The following is an 11,345-nucleotide window of genomic DNA, read 5'->3' as shown; positions in this document are numbered from 1 at the left end:
TATATAAAAGCTGTTGTCCAAAAATCTACTGCAAAAGAATGTGTGTGTATGCATGTAAATAGAGAGATAAATGTGTACACGCGCGTGTGCGCGCGCACACACACACACACACACAGTATTATAAGTGGTTATTAAGATTTCTAGGCAAGCCCACGAAAGTCTATTCAATATATAATTGTAGGCAAACTACTGTGCATGTGCAATTTTTAAAAAATTACTCAGCAATGCCAATAAATACAACAGGAAAAACCACTTAAATTTTATATTATTTTTTAAGAAATAGATCCTTACTACTGCCCTTGGGGTGAGAAGATGGACAGACAACTCCGTTTGTCTTATTAGGTTACGTTTACTACATGCTTACAATATGCCAGGCCATGTCCTAAGTCCTTTACAAGCATTAGCCTTACAAGTATTTGATCTTGGGGTGCCTGGGTAGCTCAGAGGGTTAAGCCTCTGCCTTCGGCTCAGGTCATGATCTTCGGGTCCTGGGATCGAGCCCCACATCAAGCTCTCTTCTCAGCAGGGATCCTGCTTCCCCCTCTCTCTCTGCCTGCTGCTCTGCCTATTTGTGATCTGTCTGTCAAATAAGTAAATAAAATCTTTAAAAAAAAAAAAAACAAGTATTTGATCTCACAACAACCTTATAAAATAGGTATCATTCTTTTCCCCACTTAAACAAACAAGGAAACTGAGGCACAGGGAAGTTAAATAGCTTGCCCAAGGCCACCCAGGGAGTGGTAATGGTGAGATTTGGAATTGGGGCAGCTTGGTTCCAAGCTCCCACTGTGAATGACAACCCTAGATTAAGAACCACTGGAGAGTTCTCCAGAAGATATTGGGCCAGCTAATAGTGGTGGATGCACAGGGAATATCTAAAGCTGACAGTACATGACTGGCTGGAGACCAAGCTAGGTAGTCAGGATTGGGTACTGGGAATACAGTGTTTTGTTATGTTTTTTTTTTTTTTTAAGACCTTTTTTTAAAATTTATTTCACACACAGAGATCACAAGTAGGCAGAGCAGCAGGCAGAGAGAGAGGAGGAAGCAGGCTCCCTGCTGAGCAGAAAGCCCATGCAAGGCTCAATCCCAGGACCCTGAGATCATGACCTGAGCCGAAGGCAGAGGCTTTAACCCACTGAGCCACCCAGGTGCCCCTGTTATGGTCGTTTTGATGCTAGTGCTTTTTTTGACATTCACACTTAATTCATTTCTATGAAGAATAAAGCATTAAACTTTCAACTTAAAAAATCAAGTACTCTGTAGCAGTAGAAAGTCATTCTAATATCTGGATGAAGTGAGAGTCAGATTTGGGATTTAAGGCTGGGGAGTGAGAGATTTGGTAAGAGACAATGAAGCCTAGAAACGGGGTAAGGTTGTGACACACATATTTTTCTTTTTCTTTTTTTTTTTTTAAGTGATTAGCTTGATATTTAGGATTGTCCATGGTATCAAAGTGGTTTAAAAAAAAAAAAAAGATTCTACTCCAAAAAGGGACTTCTTTAGAGGAGGAAGAGGTTAAGCTGTGAGTGTTAACCACAACCTGCCTTGGGCAGAAGCAGAAGGAAGCCTCAGGCCAAGTAATGGAAAGAGAGTTGCTTTCTGTTCTGGTTGTCAGAAAGAGCAAAGAATCAAAACATCACTTTTGCAATGGATGAGTTTACAAAATTGCAGGAAGTGTGACAAGACTTAAAAGACAAGACACATTTTTTTTTTAAGAGTTCAGCTTTTTATTGAACAGGTTACAGAAGAGGTTTAGCAGGAAAGACCAAAACCCATGTCTTCATCAGACTACTCTGATTCTTCTTTGTTCCCACCTCCTTCTCAGCTGGGCTGGCCGTGCTGCTGGGGGGGGCAGGACCAGCTGCTGGGGCAGATCCACCAGCCCCTACATTGCAGATCGGGATCCTGATGTTGACACTGACTGTGGCCTTTGCAAACAAGCCGGAAATTTTCAACACTTACACCTGCTGCTTTATTGAGGGCATTGATCTTCCGTGACTGTCACCTCCTCGTGGAGCAGGCTCCGGGCCACATAGATGCAGGCGAGCTCCGAGAAGGGTGGGCAAGTGCTAAGCGGGTGTGGCTGGGCACAGTGTAGTCACCAGATGAAGTGAGGGCCTCACCCCAGCGTGGCCTCAGCTTCTCCGGAAGGACCAAGCACCTTAGTGTAGCTGAGGAAAGGCAAGACATGTTTTTTAAATATCATGTGATATCTTTCTGCTATGGAGTACTTCCCATTTGAAATTTCGGATTATTTGACCAAGTGACATCACCTCTGGTATTTTCCATGGATCAAGACAAAGTATTGTGAGAAGACTGGGATACAGAGTCAGGTTCAAATCTAGGCTGTACCACTTGCCAGCTGTGTGTCCTCAGGTGAATATCAACCTCTGAACGTCAGTTCCTTCATGGATTAAAAAAGAGTGATAAGGGGTGCCCGGGTGGCTCAGTGGGTTAAGCCTCTGCCTTTGGCTCAGGTCATGATCTCAGGGTCCTGGGATCGAGCGCCGCGTTGGGCTCTCAGCTCATCAGGGAGCCTGCTTCCCCCTCTCTCTCTGCCTGCCTCTCTGCCTACTTGTGATCTCTCTCTCTGTCAAATAAATAAATAAAATCTTAAAAAAAAAAAAGGGAGTGATAATATTGCTCAAGTCTCAATGTTCTTGTGGACCTTAAATTGTGCCTCAGCTAGTCAGCATTCAGTAAATATTTATCAAATGGCAAGAGCATTTAGTGGCATCACAGCTGAAGATTTTATTGTGCTTTTCTGTATTTCTTAAATTTTCTACTACAAACATATACTGCTTTTGTAATTAGAAACACAGACATAAAACTTAATCTTTTTTTAAAGTGACAGACATAATTTCTCATATTTTCACCTTTGCTTTCTTTGCTTCTTCCATTTCCCTTTCTGCTATATATAAAAATGCATCTTCTCCACCCCGCAATATTCAGAAGATGCTATGGGATGTCAGTTATTCTCTGTACTGCAACATAGCTCTAAGGAGGTCAGCTCAGCGTACCTAAGTACTTAAATGGGGCTGAAGTCGGTGGTAACTCAGTGCCATGGGAATTCTGTTCTCGCCATTACTCATCGGTCCCCGTCCTGACACTGCCAGGCCTCAGGGAGCTCCACCTTTTTTTTTTTTTTTTTTAATCTTACTAGTTTCATTTATTCAGCACCAAAGCCTAGAGGCACTGACATAGGCTGCAGGAGTCAAACCTGCAGTGGGTCTTTGGAAACCAAGGAGAGTGTGGGCAAGTGTATTAAATAAAGCAAGGTTCTGGCAGAAAACCAGCTTCTAATCTTGAAATGTCCCCTCGTTCTCTTCTTTTCTTTGTAATTTTAGATTTGTGGGTCCCAGATCTCCATATTTGCCTTCCAGAGCTGCATTAGCAATAAGAAAAGTTGAATGTAGGGATTTAAAGCTGAGTTACACCAGCCCCTGAAGCATTCTCGCATCAGGAGGCATAACCAGAGTATCTGTCACATCTAAAGCTACCTGGTCTACCAACCCTCTCATGCTGTGGGCCTTTTCTCATACAAAGACGTAAGAGAAGAGCCAAAGGGCCAGGATCTTTCTGAGTGTGTGGGCTTCTGGGAGCACAAGGTGTGGTCCATCAGCTTCCTCTAAAACCCGCACCTGCTTGCTTGTTCCTATTTCAGCAAACATTGCTGTCATCCACCCAGCGGCTTAGGTTAGAAATCTAGGAGTCATCTTTGACCACTTCCCCCCCATTCACGCCCCACGTCCAATTATACATGCAGACCTACTTACTCTACTGCTTTAAATGGCCCTCAGAGTCATCTGCTTCTCTCCATTTCCACTGTTACCGACACTCGAGACAGCCGTGCCCTCCTTCCTCTATAACTGGTATCCTCCAAATAGGACAGTTGTCTGAATGCCTATAGCCCCAGATGACGTCTACAGAGAGGATAAGGAACATGTAAGGGTCACAAGGCAGTCAGTGACAGTAGCTCCAGAGGAGAATTCAGGCCTTCTGGTCCGAAGTTCAACATTGCTCCTGGACACCATTTGTTCATTCATTCACTATGCAGTTAACCCTTGAACAACACAAGGCTTACAGTTGAAAATTTGCATATAACTTTTGAATCCTCCCAACTTAACTCCTAGTAGCCTACAAGCCTTGCTGGTAAGATAGACAGTCATTTCGTATATGTGTTATAACTGTATTCTTACAATGAAGCAAACTAGAGAAAAGAAAATGTTATTAAGAAAATCACTAAGAACAAAAACAAATCACTAACAAGAGAAAATACTTTCACAGTACTATACTGCATGAATTGAAAATAAAGCTGCATATAAGTAGACCCAGGTGGCTCAAACCTGTGTTGTTCAAGGGTCAACTATATTGCATTGAGCTCCTGACCGGTGGACTAGATGAAACCATTGTCTCCCTCTGGGGTTTCTCCAGTGTCACCTCCGGGAATGACTGCCCATATTGGATTATGGTTTTCAGCCCATTAATTTATGACCCCATCACTCTAGCATACTCTCAGCTGCAGATAAAGTAGGGGATCTCTCAGACCCCTGCCAGTCCTCTCATTCCAGCATCCCACAAGTTGGCTTCTGCATGGTCTCCTCACAAATAGCTTCCGAGCTCGTGAAAGCAACAGCAAATACACACTTCTTCCGAGGAAAAGATTCCATGTAAGTATGATATTTACAACACAAATAACTGGAAATGTTTCCCTCTAGACCAAACTTACAATGTAGATAGGAAAGGAGGACAGGACTGTTGATCTGGTTGAGCTTTCATGCCTGTTACACTCCATAACTTCTTGGGAAGTCAATGCTCAGAGCATGATAGGTTCCCCAGTTTACCCAGGATTCCAACTGATTCATTTAACACATGTGATCCACGGTGTACTATGTGCTAGACACCGTGCTGGTGCTGGGAACACAATGCTGCATCACACAGAGAGATATCCTACATTAGGGGACTTCATAGGCTAATGGAATCTGAACTAAGCTATTACCTAGTTTCCTTTTAAATATATTCTTGACTGGACACCATTTTTACAAATTTCAAGTATAGGATTACAGAATCACAGATTCTAGGAGATGAAAAGGAAATACTCAGCCTAGTACCTTTCTCCCCTTAGCCAATATATATTTTTTTAAGATTTTATTTATTTATTTGACAGAGAGAGATCACAAGCAGATGGAGAGGCAGGCAGAGAGAGAGAGAGAGAGAGAGAGAGAGGGAAGCAGGCTCCCTGCTGAGCAGAGAGCCCGACGCGGGACTCGATCCCAGGACCCTGAGATCATGACCTGAGCCTAAGGCAGCGGCTTAACCCACTGAGCCACCCAGGCGCCCCCCCTTAGCCAATATTTAAAGCCCTTTTACAATATTCCTGTCAAGTGATCATGTGGTCCCACTTCGGACATTGCCAATAATGGGATTTACTGCTTCCAAGGTGATCTATTCCATTTCTGAATAGCAGAAGGAGTTACAGTGTTCTCCCCTATGTGAAACCAAAATTGGTTTCCCTAAAGCTTGCACTGTGTTCTGGCCTTTAGACCTATATAGTCAAGACAGTCTCTTCTGCTCTGAGTGAGCCCTGGATGTGAAAGCATGGTTGTTACTATGTCCCGAGGCATTTTCTTCTCCAAACCAAACATCTCCACTTGTTTCCACCTGTCCCCATAAATATGGTTTCAAGCTCCTTCTCTAGTCAAATGGCCAACAGAGCTACTTCTTCCCACTCTGCAAAAGCATGAAAAGCATCTTTACATAAACAATATTATTCTCCTTGATTCTCCCATGTTAAGCTCAGAGATCATGTGACCATAGAGCAAATTTCTCCCATACCTGCAACATCCCATCACATGCATAACTCTGTAGATAGCTTTGAAACAAGCAGGTCAACTTTATTATTTGCAAACTAAAGCTAATTATATTGAGCTGTCAGGGTTGTTGTGTTAAAAGAGATAATGAAGGTGGAATTAAATATTTCAACAAATATTGATGTCCCACCCATCATGTACTAGATGTTCTGCTGAACTTTGGGTTTAGCACAGCCCTAAAGTGATAGGAAAGACTTCTACCTATATAGAATTTATTGCCTAGAGACTGACCATGAGAGGTTCTCCAAGGGTCACACGGTTTGAACTGAAGCCCCGCTCAAACTCTCCCTGAAGCCTGTTTGAATTGTCCCTCCCAGTGACCTGAACTGGAAGCTCGAAGATGGTGCCCCCTATTTTGATTAGCATCATAATAAACATAGATCCAACCACATTAATGCCAATAAACTTTTGGGTGTTACAATGTCGTTATGAGACTAATGTTTTTGAAAACAGAGCAGAGACCATAGTGGCATTTCTTATGAGTAATAACCATTATATCACCGATTGTGATTTTCTTCTGGAAGAAACCATGTGTTTCCCTTAAATCAAGGAGTTTTATAATAAATGAGCTGAATTAGCATTTATTCAAATCAGGCTTACTTGCTTAGATTGAGCGAATGGAATGAGGGATTCTAGAGTGCAGAACAGGAGCTTCATCAAGGAAGGTGCTCTTGCACTTGTAGGTACGGTGCCAGGCCCCCTTCCTCCTTCCATCTGTCTGCTGCACCAATTATCCTGTTCGTAAAGTCGTCTTCAGCCATCATCTCATTCAGTATACTCTACATGACAGGATGTGCTTCCAACATCAAAGAGGCTTTCAGCTTTTCCGAAAGCTGTGTCTTGACTTCCTTATCATTTTATATCGTAATTTGTTCAGCATTCGGTCAAGAAACTGATAGAAATGGAAGAGTTATTTACTGTAAAAGCCCCAGTCTCTGCTCATTGTAAACCACTGATCTTCCTGGTTGTCTGTTACCGTCAGATAATCCACCGTCGTGGGTGGGGTGAACATGAAACCACCAGCTAATATGTCACTAGGGGAGGGGAGTGACCACAGGATGTCATCCTCTGTGTCAGAAGAGTGGCAAATATTTAGCAAGGGGGATTTCATATTTGCTTATCTGAGTAGTGCTCCGCGTCTGTACCATGCTGCTGAAATGACAGTTAAGATCTCTTTCGTCAAGCCTCCCCCACTGACCCTATATGCTGACACGATTTTTAAATACTATATCATGGTATATTAATCACACTTATATTTATATTGGCTAGTATTTGTTGGCTACAGTTTGTCCAGCATCATGCCTGACACGTACTTTATCTCAGTTAATCCTCATAGCAATCTTTGGAGGTAAGCATATTCTCTGCTTTCACATGAAAAAAACGGGTTCAGAGAGGGTAAATGGCTTGCTCAGGTTAATTTAACTAATAAATATAAATGCCAGGATTCAGGCGCCACTGGGTGTCTATTTCTCTTTATTCCCTTACCCACCACCCCAAACACTCAAATCCAATCCAGAATCGAGGGGACCATGCTCAGAGCATCCTTCCTCACTTGTATGTTCACTCCCTCCCATCGTCTGTGTCCTAGTCTATCTCCTACGTAGGATTTCAGTTCCTGCGAGGGAAAGAGACTTACTCATCTTTGTGTTCCTCCCCAAAGAATAGAACATAGTACTTCTCTGTTAAGTACATTTTAAGTGAAAACACACATACACGAACCAAAATACAATGCTACCACTAGAATTTCTGACTCCTGCTTCAGAATTATAGAAAGGCTCCCATTTTAAAATTAATAAGGAGTCAAAGCATCTTCTTGTGCCTATCTGATCTTAGCCATAGAGTAACCAAACAATGAAACCCCCCCTTTTTTTTTAAAGATTTTATTTATTTATTTGTCAGAGAGAGAGAGGGAGAGAGAGCAAGCACAGGCAGACAGAATGGCAGGCAGAGGCAGAGGGAGAAGCAGGCTCCCTGATGAGCAAGGAGCCCGATGTGGGACTCGATCCCAGGACGCTGGGATCATGACCTGAGCCGAAGGCAGCTGCTTAACCAACTGAGCCACCCAGGCGTCCCTGAAACCCCTTTTTTATTGCAGCTCCAAATTGCAAGTCCTTTGGCTGTCCAAAGCCAGAGAGAATAAAATGCTCCCATCCTTACCCTGACTCTTGAAAGTAGCTGAGCAGAGACATGCCATTGTTTGAATGTGGATGGAAGAACTTGGTGCTCTGCACGAACACCGAAGCTTCCCCAGACTCCTGAGAAGCTGGTGGGACTCACTGCACACAGCACATGAGAGGAAACCTCTCCCCTTCACGCAAGGTTGGCCTCACTTGGAGCAGTTGCAGATTGAGAGACAGAGTTCTTGGCCTTAGTACTTAAGACTCTGACACCTGAAAGTCATCATTCCAGTTGGAATGAAAGCAACATGGAACAAATAGGTGTGGAGGGATCAGCAAGCCAGGAAACAAAGACCAACATGGCAATAACAACTCTCCACATGTGTGCAGCATTTCCTGTATTCCCGGAGCTTCCTTACATTATTTGTTTTAATCCTTACAACAGGCTGAGGGGTGGTAACATTTAAAGGTGTAGAAATGAAACTTCAAGGAGTTCAGTGACTCGCCCAAGGCCTCCTTGTTGGTAAACATAGCCCCGAGGGAATTGAATTGAGTTCTCTCTGACTCCAAAGTCTAAGCTCTTAACCACTCATGCTAATCATTAACCTCACTTGCCTAACCATTCAATCTGTTCTTGGCGGTCAATACTGGACACTAAATTCTAAACACGTTCTGCATTTTATTTATTGCTTTATTTTTATTTATGTAAAAGCTAAATGTATAGTTCTCATCCTGTAAGATGAACACTATCGTTCTCAACTAATCTTTTGTTTTTAAAAGATTTTATTTATTTATTTGACAGAGAGAGAGTGATCACCAGTAGAGAGAGAGGCAGGCAGAGGGAGGAGGAAGGAGGCTCCCTGCTGAGCAGAGAGCCCAGGACCCTGAGATCATGACCTTCGGCAGAGGCTTAACCCACTGAGCCACCCAGGCACCCCTCAACTAATCTTTTAGCTGTCAGCAGAAGTCTGGGCTAACAACCTGCTCTAGATAATATACAGGGATATCTGGACTCTTCGTCTTCAAACTGTCAATCTTTCTGAAGAAACTGATGCCCAGAATGCGCAGACCAGATAAGCAGCAGCCGTTACAGACTTGAGTCTGATGAAAAATACTATGTATTTCGTTTATATTCATAGGTTGTATTATGGCTAACAGGCATGCCATATATATTATTGTATTTGATCCTAAGGAAAATTGTGAGGTAGATAAGGTAAAGTAATAGTATCTCTATTATACAGATTTAGAGGCACACCCAGAATTATTATCTTATTAAATTCTAGTCTTGAGAATCCAAATCCCAAATAAATGAACTTCTAGCCCTTTTAACTCTTCAGTAATACAGATGGAACTGAGGTCAAATCTTGACTCTACCACACATCTCTCTGAGACTTGGGTTTTCTCTTCTGTCAGATAAGGGATGAGGATGTCTATCTCACAGGATTGTGAAACTAGATGAAGTAATGTAGGTAAAGCCCTTTCAATAAAGTAGTGAACAGAACAAATGCAGATCCTGTCCTCATGGACCGGGAAGGGGGGACGGTGAAAACAACAAATGTGCAGTGATTACATAACTTGATGATAAAGTTACAAGAATCCTAAGTGTCATAAAGGGAAAAGACAGAATGCTCTGTAGACATACCGTAGGGTGAGCTAGCCTCCCCTGTGGCGGGGAGCAGGCCTCCCCAGGCAGGGACCACTAAGCTGAGACCTGAAGGATGAGTGGCAGTCAGTGAAGTTGGGGGGGCGTGGGGAGAGGGGGGTCCAGGTGTGGTTTGTAGCTAAGAGTATTCCAGGCATGAAGGGCATCACCGATGAAGAAGCTTGGTGGCCTTGAAGATCAAAGAAATGACTTCTGTGGCTGGAGTGTAAGGAGCTTCAGGAAGAACGATGTGAAAAAATGCTGGAGAAATAGGCAATCTCCAGGCCATGTGGAGCCTCACAAGACAAGCTAAAATTATTGAACTTTAACCCATGAGAAGTCACGGAAGGGCTTTTAGCAAGGGGCAGCATTAGGCAAGAGGTTTAAAAAGTCCAGTTCTAAACTAGGGAAAGTTGCATCTTTTTAAAAGCTTTCTTTTCTTTTTTAAAAATAAACACCTCTTTCACACCCCTTATATTGCAACAGTGACATAGACTGTGCATTTGAAAAATAAAATGAAAAGATTTAGACTGGGGCAAGTAGCAGCTCCTCCCTCTACTACTTTCAGGATCCAGGACAAGTCACTGCAAAGCCTATCTCTGCTCTTGCTACCTAACACAGTTTCCTCTCTAAGCAAAAGTTATCTTGTAGATCTTTAAAGTACTTTGAGAATCAGGGTACACACTTCTGGGAAGCTCATTTATTCATTGTGTGTATGTGTTTCTTAAAGATTTTATTTATTTATTTAACAGAGAGAGACAGAGAGAGAGGGAACATAAGCAGGGGGAGTGGGAGAGGGAGGAGCAGGCTTCCCACTGAGCAGGGAGCCTGATGCGGTGTTCCATCCCAGGACCCTGGGGTCATGACCTGAGCTGAAGGCAGATGCTTAATGAGTGAGCTACCCAGGTGCCCCTATTCATTGTCTTTGTTGAACAAATATTTATTAAGCATCAGCCATATGCCCAGCATAATATTAGGTCCTGGGGGTTCAGAGGTGGATAAGATACAGACCCTGTACTTTAAGAACTCACAGTTTGGGGTGGACATAGGCCAGAAAAAAAAAAAAAAGTAGTCACTTTGTTGTACACCTGAAACTACATTGTGTATCAACTATACTCCAATTTAAAAATATTTAAACAAAATAAAAAGGGATGGAAGAAAATACATACATACATACGTACATAAAAAGTAATGACAATAAAGTAGGGTCTACTACAAGAGAAGCAGCAGGGATAGAGAGCCTAGAGTCAGGGGAAATTTTCAGTAGAGGTGATATGCACATAGTAAGTGCTTAATACATGTTAAGTAATTGAAAGAAAAGTTTGAGCTGTCTTTACCTCCCAACTTTAATGATATGTGATTGGCATATAACACTGTGAATTTAAGATCTACTATGTGTTGATTTGATACACTTCCATATTGCAAATGATTACTACCATGACCCTGGTTTTTTTTAGATTTTACTTATTTATTTGGAGAGAGAATGTGAGCAGGGGGGAAGGCAGAGAGAGAGAGAGGAGAATCTCAAGCAGACTGTGCAGAGTGCAGAGCCTAACACGGGGCTAGATCTCACAACCTTGACACAATGGCCCGAGCCGAAATCAAGACTCTGGACACTCAACTGACTGAGCCACCCGGGCGCCCCTACTACTATAACATTATTGAGCTGAGTCGTAAAGGATGAAAGGAAGCCTACCTGACAATAAGAGGAGA

This window comes from Lutra lutra, chromosome 10 (assembly GCF_902655055.1).
Source record: "Lutra lutra chromosome 10, mLutLut1.2, whole genome shotgun sequence".
In the NCBI taxonomy this organism is placed as follows: Eukaryota; Metazoa; Chordata; class Mammalia; order Carnivora; family Mustelidae; genus Lutra; species Lutra lutra.
This window is presented reverse-complemented; position numbering follows the sequence as displayed.